Source organism: Alosa alosa, chromosome 14, assembly GCF_017589495.1.
Source record: "Alosa alosa isolate M-15738 ecotype Scorff River chromosome 14, AALO_Geno_1.1, whole genome shotgun sequence".
NCBI classification, from domain to species: domain Eukaryota; kingdom Metazoa; phylum Chordata; class Actinopteri; order Clupeiformes; family Clupeidae; genus Alosa; species Alosa alosa.
In genome coordinates, this window is record NC_063202.1 from 5,989,443 (window position 1) to 6,008,446 (window position 19,004).

General features: G+C 40.0%; 2 protein-coding genes across 12 annotated transcripts in view; both read right to left on the reverse strand.

Moving 5' to 3' along the window:
- The window catches only part of mctp2b (multiple C2 domains, transmembrane 2b), a 39,182-nt gene extending 21,169 nt beyond the window's left edge, over positions 1-18,013 (reverse strand). The window contains exon 1 of one of the 6 annotated variants that reach the window (XM_048263165.1): positions 17,896-18,013. The gene's annotated coding sequence lies outside the window, so the exon portion shown is untranslated. Of the gene's footprint in view, positions 1-578; positions 597-7,906; positions 7,972-15,806; positions 15,824-16,576; positions 16,595-17,895 lie in introns of those variants that run through there. The other 5 variants (XM_048263168.1, XM_048263167.1, XM_048263169.1 and 2 more) reach the window with 5 other exon arrangements.
- A 960-nt stretch (positions 18,014-18,973) lies between these two features.
- mef2ab (myocyte enhancer factor 2ab) overlaps positions 18,974-19,004 on the reverse strand; it is a 25,931-nt gene continuing 25,900 nt past the window's right edge. For all 6 annotated transcript variants that reach the window (XM_048263219.1, XM_048263217.1, XM_048263220.1 and 3 more), the window contains one exon: positions 18,974-19,004. This exon is cut by the window's right edge and continues 1,514 nt beyond it. The gene's annotated coding sequence lies outside the window, so the exon portion shown is untranslated.

The following is a 19,004-nucleotide window of genomic DNA, read 5'->3' on the forward strand; positions in this document are numbered from 1 at the left end:
TGCTGATACCTTTTGCTTTTCCCAAATACAATGTAGCCTACAGGTGTAAGTGACCTTTCATCAATCCAGTTGCAATGGATGAACTGTGATGAACTGCCCTACTTGTGATTGTTTAGAGATTTTAAAGGTTTTATAACAATTCTACATCTTCTTTGGCTATTCTACAATCTATTCACCTTTTCAGCACCAGTAGGGTACTTTCTGTGCAGCTGCACACACACACTCAGGCATGCCAAACAAGCATACACAAAAGTTTCAAGAGTGGGGGATGGAGTAAAATATGGAGACAAATTGAAGTGTGATTTATTTTCGCGGAACGGATGTACAGGACTGAGCGGCGGTCATATTTTGTACCGCTATGCGGTACATCTAGTTGGGGTAAGTGTTGCATTTTTCAGGCTATGTTTTCAATGGTAACCTATTGTCAGTCAATAGTGAAAGTAACTGTGTATAACTTTTTTTTTTGTCGTTGACTATGAGACCATGGTGAAGTTAGTTTCACTTTGCCAATGAGTTTAAATAATAGACGAGTGCAGATGCGTGTAGGCTATAAACTCTGCTAAAGCATGGTTTAGTACCTGTTCCATAGTCTTGCATGCAAGCAGATTCCTTCAAATGCGCCGGTGACCAGCAAAATACCGATGCGCTGTTTTAAGTCACGTTGCTTGCTGTTAAAGGGAATGACAGATGTCATTCTCATTGGTTTAAAGGATGTTATGCCCAAAACACACCCATGACTGAATAAGAAACATAAGACCAAAATATAGCCCTTAGACTTATGCATGGAATCTCTACCACCTGTGAATAGATGTTTTCCTTGTTTAGCACAGGGAAACCAACAGAGTTTGGGGTCTTTGAATGACATCTGTGTTAACTGTTTTGCAAAAGGGTGTGAGAAATGTGTGAACCCAATGGAAACATGTGAACACATTCGCAAGAGATGACTTCAGTTGTGCAAAGAAGGTGTACATAAAGACCAAGTGGATCCCAGTTTCTTTAAAGCAATGGAGAAAAACTGTAATGCAGTGCACTCACGCTCTGCGTTCTGTGTGCTTACTCGTGTAGTGTGTGAATTTCAACAGGGTAGTGTTAGTGTCAAATTTAACACCAACTCAGTGCAATTGACTCTGTGGAAATGACGATCATAACATTTTAACATTACTGGTGTCCTCTATTAAAGAGTGACACGGTCACACTTTGTCAAAACCTGTACTGTTATAACTTGCTTGTGCATCTGTGTCTTCCATTGCTGCTGTTCCATAGCCTAGAAATCTAGACGCACCCTAGCGGCAGCAAATTTTATTTGCTTCCCGGGCTAGTCTAGCAACTCTAGTTGGCTTGCGAGCTGGAAAAATTAGGCAAGCTTAAAGGCACAATCCGTCAGGATTTCGTTTTATTTAATTCACACTCCACACGCCAATCCAGTTGGGGGCAGCATGTAGGAAAACAATGATGTCACAATAGTTTGCTAGTGGTTGAAACGACGAAACGCACATTGCCCATGCCCTCCTCCCTCCCCCCAGATAGCAAGATGACATTGATTTTCCATCCAAATCATCATTTTGGTTGAGATTGAAATCTCAATGGTAAATAGACATTGAATCAGCATTACAATCCTGACAAAAACCCGACAGTGCATGAATATCGATAAGAGAGATATCGAAACAACATTGGTTTATAGTTTATGTTGCCATAATCGATAGAGCATCGATACATAGTTCACTAAAAGATATTGAAAAGTCATGGATTTTTGGTTGACTGGGAAATCTTAACGTGGTGATTGAAAAGTAGTGGATTTATAGTTGACCCGCTGACGACGTTTGAACTGTCCAGTTCATTTTCAGCAACAGTTCAGTCAGACCAACGGGTGTTCAGCTCTCTGTCTCTGTCTCTGTCTCTGTCCTTAATGGTAAGCAAGCATTTATTTATCAAACGATAATGTTTTATTGTAAAAGTGTACTACATTAAATTCGGTCATGTTTACAGTCTATGTACATCATACTGTCAGATTTACAAACTGATTCAAATGCTAGGCTAGCTAAATTTACTTGCTGTTGTCAAATTAATGTTTAGGCTAACTTACGTTATGGCAGTTCATCATAATGTTAGGTTAAGCGTTACTTTCGGCAGTCTGATTTATAATTAGGTCCTACCTTTGTTGTCAGTAAGTTACAGTTTATTATACTCATGATAATAAAATATGAAGTAGTGCTAGGCCTACCGTAGCGTTAGCTTCTAGGCTGTCAAAATTATAGGCTGAAGATGTGCTGCTGGTTTTACGTGGATATTTAGCTAACATTTATGTAACTCCTGGTGATCATATTTTTGTGAGTTTTTAATAGGCTAACTTTAGCAATACTGATATAAGTCAACTTTAAGTCATATCTGACTAGACTGCTATCATTAACCGTTCATTGGGCAGCAAAAGTGTTAGGACGAACAGAGCTGCCGAATGGCTGGTGCTGCTAGCAAACCACGGCATGTTCAATGAGCTCACCCAGCTTGCGAAACTGAATTATTCTAACACCATCTTCAGCCTGGCATTTTGACAGCAAACTCAACAAACATATAGAATATATATTCTATGATTATTCTAAAGTTTCAATTATAAGTAGCCTTCAGTTGAACATATTTATCTAACACTGTCTATCTCTTTTTCTTCTGTTTCTGTTAGGTGCCACTTCACTCTGCTACTGGATGGTGGAGGGCTAACTGCGAACGGGTGGTCTATGAATGCTATACTGAATGGATGGCAGGGAAGCACAACACCGTGAATTTCTAAATGAAGAAGAGTTAATAAATGCACTTGATTTTCAAACTGATAAGTTGTCTGGTTATTTATGCACGATTGTGTAGCCTAAACCAGCCATACTAGGCCTAGTCAAATTTATCCTGGCTGTATATAAAGCAGGATGTGAATTTCCCAATATTTTTCCAGATTAAAAGTGGTTTACTGAGGTTTAATATCAATTGAAATACCATTGAAATCGCATTGATCTTTAGTTTGGTTGTAATTTCAACGTTGTTTCAATATTCATTTTAATTGAAATACCATTGAAATTCCGTTGATCTGTAGTTGGAATTTCAACATTGCTTCCATATTAATAGAATGTGCAAAATGTTATAGGATCAATGTTTAAGTGCGACGTTGACTCAATGATTTTAACATTGACAAAATAATTTAACATAGATTCAATGAGTAATTGCTATCTGGGCCCCGTCTCCGTTTTCGCTACTGTCTATCCCAGGGGTGGGCAAACTGCGGCCCGATCCGGCCCGCCAAGCACTTTCATCCGGCCCGCTGAGCATTTAATTTGGTTATCAGGCTGCTCGCTATTTTTTTCCTGCGATAGAGACGACTTTGGTTAGCTTTACTGCAAACTGCTTTTCACTCTCCTTAGAGAACGTTTACAATGTCAATGTCAAAACATCATGTTAAATAGAGATAACATCATGTTAATCTAAGTTAACTCTTAGTTATCTCCGGCCAATTTTCAAAACCCAATGTGGCCCTTGAGCCAAAAAGTTTGCCCACCCCTGGTCTATCCCTATGTGTCTATCAGAGAATGTCTCTGTGTCTATGGTCGCCGCCTAGAAAAAAAACTCCTACATCCGGAAAATGTCTTCTTCAAGCGGCTCACCCTTACCCGATCACTACATATAACAGTTTTCATTAACGTTTTGCTTTTCACACTGGTATTGTTGGTAATGAGACATTTGAGAAATAAATACAAATTTGCTAGTGGCATTTGGCAAGCGAGTCTTAGCAAAGGCTAGGCCTTTTGTATGGATGTATAAAATGTATGGATGTATTTGTATGGATGGATAAAACTGAAAATAGTAATAAGGTATTTTTTTCGGGTGGAGACTGACTACGAAGATTACATCCCCCCCTGCATCTAGTCAGACAAGAGTGGGCAAACGTAAGGGCCAGGCAAAGAAGAAAAGGCCTGGGTGTCTAGTGTCAGTCCCAGACCTGGAGAGAACAGTACAGGGGCCCGGCTCGAGGCTGTCAGAGCAGCCAGAGAGGCCGCTGACCAGCAGAGGCGTTTGGAGAACAGTCACCGTGAGAGTCTGGCAGCAACACAGGTGTTCTTGCTACGTAGCCAGTAACTAAAATGCTCGATGTAGTCAGTGGTTACAGCCAATCGTTCTGCTTACTATTAGAGGTCATTATTATTTAAAGTATATGGTAGGAGCAGGCTTCACTCAGTCTCTTATGTTACTTTTTTTGAGAGTGCTTGGCCAAACTTAAATGTTTACTCAGAAAAAAAGGCCGCACTTTGCATATATGTGTTTTATTGCACAGACGCATTTCGGCTTAGCGCCTTCCTCAGTGTGCTCAAAGACTCTCTTTATAATGGTTTGGCCGGTATGTTACTCCCTGTCGCCACCTCAGACATAAACTGGTATTGCAAGACTGGACGACCCGGGCCTAGTCGGTTAGCATGCTAATTCTGGAGGAGATCTCTGCAATGCTATGCATATTCTTCGATTAGAAAATGTCAGTAGTGTTATTTCTTCACATTCTATTGATATGTATAGTTGATTTTTGAATGCATTTCACTTCAAAAGTTCACAAAAAAGACACATTGTGCCTTTAACATAATGATTGATGGCAGAGTTAAAACGGTTCGGCGTGAATTCCCTGCTACTTGAAAACAAAGAAGGTGGATGTTGCTGTTGGCGAACAGCGTGACACGAGTTAAGCTTTTTTTAAGTTGGCAAAAGTTTGAACTAGCCAACTAGCTCCGCTGGTGGGAAAACGCATGGGACTCATGAGTTGTAGCGCTATCCTATTGCGTGCAGAGGGAATTTGAAAGACAACCGATTATCTCGTCCCTCGCACTGCGAATGGTGAGTCCCCAGACCCTACATTTGAATGTGGGTCTGGCTCGTCAGGCTAGCTGTTCCAGCTTCCTCAACCACAATTATCACAAGTTTGGAAATGGCCCCTCCCCTTCTGCTGTGTCGCCAAGATAGTGACGATTGAGGGCGAAAAGTGTCAACATCATACGCTCTACTTTTCACCATTATGAGCAGGGCTCGAACCGGTTCAAGGGCGAAAGCGAAAACCAGCGAGCGAATTTTACGGAATTTCACGAGGAGGCGGAAGCGGAAGCGAAAACAAAATGGTCTTCAACTGTTCGGAACAGAAGCGTTATTCTGAAATCCACAAAAACCGGTTAATAGCGTTTTTTAGTTCTCTATATAACAGCTTAATCATTTGATTTCTGCAGTTTTAAATAAAAAAAACGAATAAATGGACCTTTGGTCCAAATGGGTATATTTTGTCTTGCTGTTGTAGTGTAACCTATCCGTCTGCCACTTCGGATCTTAGGCCAGCTCGTAGCGTAGGCCAGTGTTTCTCAAAGTGTGGTCGGGGACCACTGGTGGTCCTTGAGCTGTTGTAAAAAATAATATAGATCGTTGTTTGCAATATTGAACCAACTTGTATGTAAATCCAAAGTTCTGCAATACTGCCTATGTAAGCTATGCCAATTTAAATAATATGAATCCTCTGACACAATAAGCAAGGTGCAAAGACAATAAGCAAGGTGGGTTCAGTGAGTAGGCCTATTGTGTCTATTAGCTATGTGGTCCGTGAGGTTTTCTAATGGTTAAGTGGTCCTTGGTCTGTAAAAGTTTGAGAAACACTGGCGTAGGCTACTGAAACTGATTTGGAAATTGTTTGTAGCCTATGCGTAATAGCCTATTTTGCCTGTCCATGCCTTGTCGTTTTAAAAGTCGGGATTTGAAATGTTTTGTAATTATAGCCTATTCTATGTAGCCTAGAAGAGTTAAACAGGAAATTTGAGATAGGCCTTGTCAGCAACAGACAGGTTCGTTTATAAACAGGGTTGGAATTATAAGCGCAAGCCTTTGAAGATCTCCATATGGATAAAACTCCAAAAGGCTACAACCAGGTAAGGAGTTTATGCGTATCCAGAAATATTTTTGATAAGAAATTATTTATAGGCATAGGTTAGGCCTACAGTAAGTCTGTAGGCTATGGGATGGATAGCCCATCTGAATGTTTTGGATGCCGCCTGTGATTTATTATTTTTGGCCATAGCTACGGTATAGGCTAAATCAAAGGGGAAATAATGAGTAGCCTACGTCTATTCTAAGGTAAAGTCCACAAAAATAGACTTGATAGGCCCGCCAAACACTGCGGAACTTTAAGAGCTTAAGCGATATTTTGGGTTCGAACCTGTTCAGGACCGATATGTTGGTGGCGGAACGCATGCAAGATGAAAACGTTAAACATAGGCCTATCTGAACCGTTCGGAACGGAACGTTTGAAAAATAATTTCGTTTTCAAGCCCTGATTATGAGTACACCATCCGGGTACTTGCAGCGCACTTCGTTTCACCATAATTATCAGTGTGAACTACACATATTTTTAGTATTTAATCAGGGAGCTCAACTTTGTAAGTGATATCAAGCCTCACTAAAGCTGAGATACACAAGGCAACTTTTCGAGCAATGTTGCTGGTCAATGTGACCGGTCACAAAAGCCGCCTTTAGGCGCGCCCTTATAGTTATTGTTCCTATGCCCGTCAAACTCAGACCAGAGTTGACTAGAACTTCAATGGTAGCTGTAAGACTGTCTGTAAAAGTTACAGCCCAAGAGGCTCTTTTAGAGAGCCACGGACCTGATTTAATTTAGAATCTGACATATGAATATGACATGGAGACACATTCATATCTAGCTTTGCTGGGTGACAAACTTAGACGGGAGGCGAGTGTGATTCACTCTAAGCGATGCTGGGTAACGTCACTTCTGTTGACTTTTAAACAAAACAGAGAGCTCGCTACTTCCTCCCTCTCCCTCCCATGCTGCTCCCGTGCAATTGAAACTCTCCTAAACGCGCATCTCGTCTCTGTGATTTGCTGGAACAGTTTGTCATGTTTTTATGGGCTAGGTTTGCCCAGGGCGTTTTTGGAACCTGGGCTGTCCACAGAGATCGTGTTTTTTTTACAGTGTATTCAGGACACAGACACCTAGTGGTTGGTTAGGTGATGTTTGCAGTAAGTGACATAAAATGTTTTAGCCTAAAAAAACGTGTGGCATTGCTTAGATTCAAAGCAACTTTAATATTAGCTGTGCTAGATAGACTTGCATGCAACTGTGGTTCTGGCATGTTCCCATTAATACTGAGCACCATTTTTTTTTTAAACTTCAATCATCAGTAGCCACATTTTCATGATCATCCAATCAGAACAAATGGAACTGGTTATGTGGATGCCCTGCTCAAAAAGTTGCCTCATGTATCATCTTAACATGTAAACAGTCATCAGTCCCACATTAGAAGTGTGCCTGTGCCTACTCTGTTTACATAGGGTGAAAAACATCACAACAACTTCCACTCTATAAACCCCTATTTCCCTGTCCTTCTAGCCTGCCTCTAACATCAGAACCGTAGTCAAGCAATATGACTCATCTAAATAATGTTCCAAAAAAATGTTACACAATGTACTGCTTTCATCTGAAGTCATTATTAAGTACACAAAATCCCCACCACTGGCCTTGATAATAACAGTGCCACAGGAGAGAGATGGAGAGTTCGCACGCGAGAGAGAGAGAGAGAGAGGAGAGAGAGAGAGAAAGCGAGAGAGAAGGAGAGAGAGAGCTGCACATGTGTGAGCTTGTTGAAATCTTGAGGCATGTCAAAATGTGCTTCCTTTAAAACTCCCTTGCGATCCAGTATTTTGCCGCAATACAGAAGCTAGTTCCTGTGGAATCTCTCATTCACATTTCACTTGACTACAGTTAGAACTGCAGAACTATAGCAAATACCAGGCGGCAAACTCATTCTAATCAAGATCCAGTTTGTTACATCAAAGACATTATCTTGGATCAAAGGTCCTCACAAAACATGTGGAGTGATAAAACACTTACACGAGATGACTAAATGTAGCACGCTTCCACCAAAGCTCACCAAACAAAGCATGCATGGAAAAGGTGGAACATGAATCATTTCCCCAGCAGTTGTATGTAGCACTAGTGTAAAAGCCACACATTACAGGACTGAGGAACTGTACAGAACAGTGAAGCCTTCACAGGAGCCACTCCCTTCTTCCACACTGATCTACATAGTGTGCTCTGACAGGAAACAGTGTGAACAACTAATGCCATGTAGCTGTTCTAAACTGCCATGAACACAACACAGCACAACACGATCTCGTCTGTCATCTGAAGCTCAGTATATTTCCACATTGTACAGAAGGTGATGAAAAAAGAAGCATTGCACAATAAAGGAGGAAAGGCCCCAAAACTCTGCAGTAGACTTGTACTGAACATGTCAGACTCAGCAGAGTGGAGGTAGGTTTGTCCTGTTGGGCTCCGTCTCCTCAGACACATTCATCATCAGCACTGGCACTGATCTCCCTCGGTGCCCACCCACTGCCGCACCAACAACTCCAAACACATGGTCTGTTATCTAACCATGGAGCTAATCTGCTATAAGTGTGTGTGTGTGTGTGGGCATTTGAATAGCAGGGCTCTGAGGATGAGCAGTTATGGGTAGCAGTTATAGTTAGCAGTAGTTCCTCTAGTTTACACAGAACATTATTATTATTAATAGGATGATTCATTATTAGAATAATAATTATTCATATCAATATGGTTATTCTACAACCGAGATAATAGCTGGATGCATGTTTAATAGCACTTGGTTTATTTAAGTATATTTTTTTAGCCTTTTATGACAGGACAGTGAAGAATGACAGGAAGTGAGTGGGAGAGAGAGAGTCGGGGTGGGATCCGGAAAGGACCACGGGGCAAGAATCGAACCTGGGTCGCCGGTGTACGGTGCAGGTGCCCCAGCCAGTCGCGCCACGGCCGGGGCCAGCACTTGGTTTATGATTAGCCAAAACTGGTTTGTAATCTGTGATAACTGTGAGAGCTGCGAGAAAACACTTCTGATTAATCTTTTACTATTGCTCATGAGAGGGGCACTTCCTTATATTTAGCCTGATAACATGCAGCCTTTTGATATACAGTTATAATATTAGTCTGCAACTGAGTAACTGAGAAGAGCATATCAATTTTCATCTATATGTGTCTCAGTTAAAGTGATATACCCATGGGGCAAAACACCCGTTTTTTACGAAATCAGACATGGGCTGCTGTAAAAGGTTGTCATATAAAAATTAAATCTATGATGTCTGAGGATCACAACCTGGGTGGACAACCCGGTCAACAAGCTGCTGGAAACTTGTAGGATGTGTTCAAAGTATGCATGTCCCCCCGCAAAAAAAATACGCTTTTGAAGCTCTTTGCAGTTCCCTATGGCAGCTAGCAGCCGCGATCAAATGCCATCATCCATAACTGCTTTCATATCTCTGCTATATATCATTTTAGTTGTGAAATCTACAGCCCTACCAACACAACGGGAATACAGCTTTCAAACGATATCTTGATTGTACAAGCAGTATGAAATATAGTTGTGATTATGTAACGTTACATTGAAAGACTTTGAACTTCTGTTGCTAATTATCCATGTTTCTCCACTAGCACTAGTTCTAGCTTAGCCTGCTGCAAAAAAAATAGTTTTGATTGATCAAATAGTTTTACGTATACTACTTAACGAAAAGGTGATCTTGTAAAACAGTCCATAAATAAGATATCAGTCGGTTCTGTCTTTGTATCCTTGCACTTTTACTATGCACAAACTTAGTCCACAAACACATAAAAAACACAACGATTATGTTAACACTACTTCCTGTATTGTTGAAAATCCCATGTAAAATAGGCTAGGCTACTTGGATTTTCAATTCACCACTAGAAGGCAATAAATAACCACTTATTGCTGCTGTGGACTGCAAAGACATCGGCAGCGATAAAATATCGAGAAGCTGGCGAAATCAAGGTTGAGAAATTTCATGGTAGCCTAAGTGCTTTTCAATTTTCATTATAAAACAATTACAACCCAAAACAGAAAAACTTGGGACGTTGTGTAAAATGTGAATAAAAACAGAATGTAATAATCTGCAAATCTCTTAAACTCATATTTACTTGAAAAAAGGACACAGACAGCATATCAAATGTTGAAAATGACAAATTTGACTATTTCATGAAATATATATTTTAATTTTGAATTTGATACCAGCAACATGTTTCAAAAAAAGTTGGTACAGGGATAACAAAATGCTGGGAAAGGTGTGTAATGATAAAGAAAACAAAAGGAGGAATGTTTCACAACTAATTAGGGTAACTGGCAACATGATTGGGTATGAAAAAGAGCATCCCAGCAGGGTCTCTTGATGTACGGGTATTCATCACACAAATGATGAAACAATGCCATTTTAATGCTTCTTAAGATGAAATTGTGAAGTATTTGGGGGGTCCATCATCTACAGGACAAGGGAAGGAGCTGAAAAACACATTGGATGGTCGTGGTCTTCTGGACCTCAGATGGCACTGCATCAACACCAGACCTGTTTCTACACCTGTCATTGTAAAATTCTAACAACCAAAATTGCATTGAGACACAATACAGAAAATACCACCGTCTTATCTGGGCCTGAGCTTGTTTAAAATGAACTGAGGTAACGTGGAAAAAGGTCCTGTGGTTAGACCAATCAACATTTGCCATTGTTTTTGGAAATCATGGACTCATCTGAGCTAAAGAGGAGAGGGCCTATCCATGTATCCAACCTATCAATCAATTCTGAAAGATGTATACAGGTTTTGAGCAACATATACTGCCATATCTATTCTAGAGAAGACCTTGAATATTTCAGGAAAACAATGGCCAAATGAATTCTGCACATATTTAAATAGTATTTCTCCATAGAGAAAGAGTCCAGGTGCTAAAATGGCCTGTCTGCAGTTCAGATTTGTCAAATTAGGTGCATAATGGAATGGAAAGCATGACTAAGAATACCCCATACTGTTGAGCAACTGAAATCGTGTAGTAATGACTATTTGCTAGAGTTCATTCTCAAAACTCTAGCAAATAGTCTCCTCAGTTCCTAAACATTTACAGAATTTTGTTAGATGAAGAGGTGAAGCAGTACAGTGATAAACATGCTCCCGTCCCAACTTTTTTTGAAACATGTTGCTGGCATCAAATTCAAAATGAACATATATTATCATATTAACATAGCAGATCAAGTAAGAGTTCAACTAAAGAAACCCCAAGAAGGCCTGACAGACTGTGTCCAAGGCTACTCAAGGCCTGTGCTGCTGAACTGGGGAAGCCACTGAAGCACATCTTTAACTTGAGTCTATGCCTCGGACAAGTTCCAACACTGTGAAAGACATCGAGACATCACTTCATTTCTCAAGTGCTTTTAACACCATCCAACCCCTCAGACTAGGAGACAAGCTATTGCAGATGGGTGTGGATGCTCACCTGGTAACCTGGTACAGATTACCTGACCAGTCCTGTTCACCCTGTACACATCTGACTTCTGCTACAACACAGAGTCATGCCACATACAGAAGTTTTCTGCCGCAGGTCTAAGCCCACTCTGCTACCAGTCTCCATTGATGGGGTCAATGTGGAGGTGGTAAGCACCTACAAGTATCTGGGTCTCCACCTGGACAATAAACTGGACTGGTCAGCCAACACGGACACACTCTACAAGAAAGGGCAGAGCAGGCTGTACTTCCTGAGGAGGCTGCGGTCCTTCAATGTGTGCAGCAAGCTCCTCAGGATGTTCTACCAGTCTGTTGTTGCCAGCGTCCTCTTCTATGCAGTGGTATGCTAGGGAGGAAGCACAAAGAAGAAGGATGCGGGGCGACTTGACAGGCTGGTAAGGAAAGCTGGCTCTGTAGTGGGAGCTGAACGAGTGCATCACTTCAATATCTGACAAAAGGACCCTGAACACTGATCAACATCTTGGACAATGAGTGTCATCCACTCCACAGCACTATTGTAAAGCAGAAGAGCCTGATCAGCTGGAGACTTCGCTCACTGCCTTGCACAAGAGACAGACAAGGAAGTCATTTGTCCCCAGGGCCATTGAACTGTTCAATGCTTCACCTAAGGGAAGAGGAGAGATAGACTTCTCCGCATAATCTGTCTGCCTCTCCACCCCCTCCATGTTTGGATACTGTCTGTCCACTAGCCACTTTTTCCCACTGTCTTACTGCCTCACTGTTTGCACATATGCATAACCCCTCCCTCCATGCCACAGCCAAATTGTGGCCACACTTATACCTTTTCTTAATATAGAATATCTAAATCTATCTTAATATCTAAATCTATCTATCTATCTATATATATAGATTAGGGCTGTCAAAATAACTGATTAATTTCGATTAATTAATTTGAGAAAAAATAACTGATTAAAAAAAATAACGCAGATTAATCGATTCCGTATGACCTTTGACCCCGAGCCGTTGTAGTCAGTAACCATTAGACTGTAAAATGAAGGAGAGAGAAGAAAATGTGCTGACTAGATCATTGATTGGAACATTTACTTTTAAACAACAAACAAAATAAAGTGTTGATTAAAATAAAGTCCTCTGCAATGTCTGCAGCAAGGACTTTGAATATCAACGGAGTTCATCAACTTTAAAGTCGCACATCAATGCAAAGAAATAGTGTTGACATTAGGGGAAGTGTTAATTTATTTTCATTGTGTCCCCTAGGTTCTGTGGCCTGATATACCTTGTATGTGAAAAACAACTTCTTCCCGAAGCACTTTTGAATTTATTTCCTCAACATATTAGGTCATATCATAGATTATTATGGCCATTATTAAAATAATAATACAAGAGTTTTTGAACTTTAATGTCACTAATGCTGATTATTAAATGATTTATTTAAATGTAAAAATTTAAAATACTTTCACAGTAAAAAATATGTGATTCATTTAGATTAATTAATTACAGAGTATGTAATTAATTAGATTAATTTTTTAATCGATTGACAGCCCTAAGATAGATAGATAGATATAGTTTTTTCTATAGTTTTTTATATTACCTTGCCTATACTGGCTGATATGTCCATACTTCACTCACACAGAGCACCTTACCTTACCTTACTATGCACTGAGAATCACAGGCTCAGTCCCTGCCTCAGTCATTGCAAGCGCCTGTTGATAAATCACCCACTATGTGGATACTGTTTTTAGAATTGATTTAGATTAACTGTTATTAAGTATAATTTGTATTTTAGTATATTTAGTATATTCTTTATCTTCTACTGTCCTTATTGCTTAGTTGTTGTTTTTTATATTATATACCATTAATTTCTTTTTTCTGCTGTTAGTGAATGTGTGTGTGATGTCTGTATGCTACTGAGACCTTGAATTTCCCCTGGGGATCAATGAAGTATCAATCTATCTATCTATATCTATCTATCTATCTATCTATCTATCTGCTGAAACACTAGAGAGCAGCAACAGCAGCAGTGACTCTGAAAACAGCTAAACACATTTTATAAACATTATTACAGAAATTAGTTATCACCCTGAATCTGTTTGCCTGTTTCATTAATTGTTTTTTGTTTTGTTTTACAAATTGCTGCTTAATGTAACTGTTTTAATCAGTATTTAAAAAAAAAAAACTACTCCACACATGACTCCTGTGTGTTTTAGTCTTTCAACATTTAGTTGTCTAGCTTACACTCCAAACACCTGGATTGAACTCCAAAATAACCCGCCTAACCCCAAATCCTGAAATCCTTTTTTTTAATTTTGATAGAATAAATAAAGCTATCCCACTTGTGAAAGAATATTAGAAATACTAGACATTATAATACAAATAACAGATCTTGCATAAATATGCAAACTATGTAGGCCTACTGTATAGAAACAGAGCTGTACTACAATTCACATCAGTTAACAGATTAACAGTAAACCTTTCTTGGATCTTGTTTGACTTGATAGGCTTGAAATTGAATTCCCTCTAAATGTGTTAATGGGTCTGAAGTCTGGTTAGTAAAATGATCAAAATATTATTTCATCTGTAAAAGTTAACTTCACATGGTATTTTGTTTATTTTAACAACAAAGGGAAAATAATGCTACCGAATATAATGGAATGTTCTTTAAATATTTATAAATATCTTTGTATACCTATGAATTAAGAGGCATTGTTAACTCTTACATTCTAATTACATGTACAATCAAGGTTCAATTCAGATGAAAGCCTATCTTCCACTCTTTTGAAAGGTGTGCTCAGTTTGTTTCTAGCATAAAGTATCAGGGAGATATGGCCCAGGATTCATGGATATAATTAAACCTTTTTAGCATGATTGGGTGATTCCGGGGAGTTAAAGCAGAATTTGAGGTAGCATTGTTTTGACCCTAATGGCAAGTTTCCAGCAGCTTGTTGACCGGGTTGTCCACCCAGGTTGTGATCCTCAGACATCATAGATTTCATTTTTATATAACAACCTTTTACAGCAGCCCATGTCATCTAAACCCCCTTTGCCCCCTGGGTAATACTTCACCGATTAGCATTAAGCTTTGTATCAGTAGAAACCTGGTAGTATTTTCAAATGGCCGTTCAAATTGGCTACTTCCTGGGGGAGTTGCTTGGTAGGGCAGCGAAGAGCAGTGAAAGGCAGGGAATTCTGGGAGTTGTTGGCTTTAATCCGCATGAACCAAAAAAAATATTTTTTTGGCTTTTTCTCGGTCAAGAAGGCACTGACTTCAATGATGACTCCACATTTCTAGTACATAAATGACTTCATTTAAATACACATTCATCTTCCCAACGGTGAAATGCTCCTTTAACCTGAGCAACCAACATGTAAGAACAGTTGAGTGGCTTTACTGAGGAAGAGGATGGAGCTATTACACTAAGGCTGCTTTTGTTTTTTGCTTTTTCACTCTACTGAAAGATGCTACAATTGGATACAGCTAGTCACATTGTGTGGATATGGATGAGAAGGAACATTCAGCAAGACATGACATTGGCCAGTCACGTTAGCATACTGATTCCAAAACTTTTTCAAAAAGATTTTCGCAACAGGTTTCCAATTTTTGCATTTTTTGCATCAATATAATGCCAGTGAATGAGATCTTTGATGGCAGCGTTTTAAACAATGCACACAAAATTATGTATTTCCCATGTGCAAAGGCGCACAGTCTGACAGTGTGACAACTACCGTTCCAGACCATAGTGAGATCATGGCATGCAGGATTGGCAGAGCAAGGCTAACATGCTGATGCTGTGTCCAAACGCCACAACCCGCATTTCCCTTCACAAAACAGATTCCTGAATGATTCTCGGCCTCGAATCCATCTGAAAAACTACAAGCCACTATACCTCTTTGGAATAATTGAAATGGCAAATGTGCATAACATAAATAAAGGAGGCTTTCATCAGTGTTGGGATCCTGCGTAAAATCTCATGGTGTGTGTGTCTCATGGAATCATCCCAATAGGCACAGGCACAGTTTTCTCACTGTCCATCCTGCACGTTCAGAGACTGATCGAGGGTACGAGGAGAGTGCATGGGAATGTGATGAGAATTGGGAGGGGGAGGAAATGAACAAACGGCAAATGGAGACGCACATCCCTCACGATGACAAATTGCTGTGGGAGTAATCCTTTAAGCTGCACTCAGAGAAGCAGCCCTACTGACGAGCCTCCATTATCTGAATGTGTCGTTGGAGCATCCTTCTCTACCTAGGATGACAACGCACCTGTGCAAATAGCAGACACATACACACACACTCACTCACACACACACACATACACATACACATACACATACACATACACACACACACACACACACACACACACACACAGAGACACTTCCTCTGAAGAACCTGGACAGTGAAGCTCTCTGGGTTCAAACAAATTCTATGCACACGGACATAAGCTTCTTACAGGTTTAGAAATTGTTGCTGTGTCTCGTGTCCTTGCCACTGACCCCATCAAAATGTCATCAGCTGTTGATCTGAAATGGAATGTCACAGCAGCTGCGATCAAACAACCAACTTCAGTACAAATGCTCTGTTTGCACAAGATGACATGACCATGGTGTGTGTGTGTGTGTGTGTGTGTGTGTGTGTGTGTGTGTGTGTGTGTGTGTGTGTGAGTGTGTGTGTGTCCAGTGTATTCAACATGGACAATACAAAACAGAGGTAAGCCTCTATGGATTGGCACACTGACATTACAGAAGAAAAGAATTGGATGAGGAAGTGTGGTGTCATATGCTGAAAACATGCATTCTTCCCTCCCTGTTTTCAGAGGTAACGCTTAATCCAGGAATCCAGGGCTGTGTGGCCTGACCCGAATATGACGATTGGATTAAGGCAGACTAAAATGTTTTGAAAGGAGTGGGTGAGATGGCAGAAAAGCAATGCATCACTGACAAAAAAGATGCCACAATCTGGAGACATAGTCGGTGTACACACACAAACACACACAAACACACACACACACACATACACACTCCCCCTCTCTGCCACACACATTCATAAATATGGAGGAGAAATATACAATACATACTGTACATCCATAAATGTAATGAAAACGGCAACAGGAAGTGTGCTGTTTGTGTTTCACTAATTCACCGATTGGGTTAAATGCAGAGACCAAATTTCCCTCACGGGATCAAAAAAGTATATATACTATACTAATAACCAAGTTACTACCTTCTCTTTTTATCTCATTTTCCATCTTCCATGGGATGACAACCTTTCCGTCAATATATCAATAAAACATTTTGGTCAAACACCGCGCAAACACTAAACAATTATTAACTTTATGTCAAAGTCCTAAAATGCCACAGTCGCCAGAATGGGAGATTTGATCTGGGTTGGGGGGGAAGGGATGGCTAATCTCTCATCAAATAAACCAAACCCAGGCCTATCATAACCATTCCCCAGATCACATTGACCACTAATCCTTTGTGGGCATGTTTAGGACTGGGAGTGTGTGTGTGTGTGTGTGTGTGTGTGGGGGGGGGGTCTGTTGCATCTGTAGGCCTACTAAGTCAACATACAAACTACCATGGGGAACAATTAAGTAAGAACATAAGGAAATCGATCATGTGTCAGACACATAATTCCATCCTCTCAAACTAAAACACCAGTTTTACTTAGCACGATTAGGTGTCTCTGTTTTAATGCTTCATATCTATTGCAACTTAACTTTCACTAGGACTAAAGCAAGACCAAACTACTATAAACTCACTTCTTGCCCTTGTTGTTCACAGATCAACGAACTGTGTCGTAGGCCTACCCTGAACACGGACTTCAAGTCCATATGCACGCTCAATTTAAAAAATAAAAAAAAAACGCATGCATAGCCTAGGTGAAAATGCCAATGAGTTCATACAGTCAAATCAACTTTAATTCCTTCTCCATATTTCAGCGAAACTTCCTCAACACATACCTAAGCAACCTGTCAAAATGAATTACTCTCAAGATTCCTCTTCTGTATGCCAAATAAACCTAAAAACTCATTGACTAGAGGTGATCAACGGAGCCACGAAGGAACATTAATTTGAAGCAACACACACTTCCGTAAGGCAGTGATTAATTATCTTACTGTCAGACTGCCAAAAACTTTCAAAAAAATGTTTCACTTCAGTTATTATTATAGACTGTATAAAATAGGTTATCATAGAGCCCCAACGACATCCACGCAGCTATCGATATCAAAATCCATAAAGGGGTTTCATTAGGCTACGTCAGGTAGCCTATTGAGAACAGCAAGCCATTAATACTTGCATGACTTCGCTTCAGTAATGGCTAATTTGACAGATTTTCACTGTTTAACCGTCTACAATGGGTTCAAATTAACATTGGGTAGACATATAACCTGTTAGCCAAGACAAGATCATCATCCCAACACAGCAGATAAGAACTCACACTGCTCTTACACCTGGGACGGTAACTTCTGGCTACTTTGTCTCAAGTGTCAATTTCCCGTCTCATATTACGCATTATACAAATACTTGTAAACATACCGTACGATCAAATGTCCATTTTCATGAAGTAGTCTTTTCCACTTTCATACCGGACAGTTTTCTAAAATTGCCGTAGTAGCCAACATCTGTACACAGCGGTGTCGTCAACACGAGACTTCCTCAAGTGAGACGAGGACGATTGATGGATGGGTTAAAGGGGGAGTGGTAACCGTGGGTGTCGCGCAGGTTTGGCCGATGTAAAACCATCAAACCTGCACTGTTTCGAGGCTACTGTGAAACCTCCTGTTCGCATTGAATTGATACAATTAGTTTTACAGCTTTCTGTTTAATGATTAAGTTGAGTTTTGTCAGCAGATTGTATTTTAACTCAGAAGCCACTAGTTTTCCGAAAAGCCTAGGCTACACCGCCTCTCTCTCTCAAAAAAATAAAATAAAAATAAATATACACTCATATAGGCCTACCGTTAAATTTGGCTCATACCTGTTGTAGACCCATCACTGTTTGTCATATGTCGTCCACTGAACAACTCCATTGCAATTAAACTACCTCTGACAGTAATTAGCCTACAAACATTACACCATTATGTTTATCGAAATAGTGTGCCTCATGTCTACTGCGGAATGATGTTTATGCCACCTGCTGGTTAAAGAGACAACATGCAAAGTAAATGTCAGCAGCATTAATGCGTTTCCATAATATGTTCAGATATATAGGCCAACACAGGTCTTTTCTGTCCCTGTGCTCACACTGCTAGGTCTTTCAGCCTGTAGTCTCTCCTGATCTATCCATTGCAGTAGTTTAATGAGTTGTAGTGGGCTGGGCCTACCTTCCTTTTAGTATCACAGCAGTCATTGATGTTGGCAAATACACCAGGCTCCTCCTACTACATTTTTCAATACCACTGACCGAGTGAGTGCTTGCTACAAGTCAATATTCACCACTAATGTTTGCATGAACAGGACATGGATGTAGACATTAACGCAGTATTAGTGGAATAAATGGAAGTCTTGTAACATTGTACAATGCAATTCTTCTACAGAGTTTAAAATATGATTAATAATCTTATATTCTGTGATCATAGACAGAAATTGCTCCTCCATTTTGATTTAAATATGCTGTATTTCACTTAAGATTTAAATATGCCATT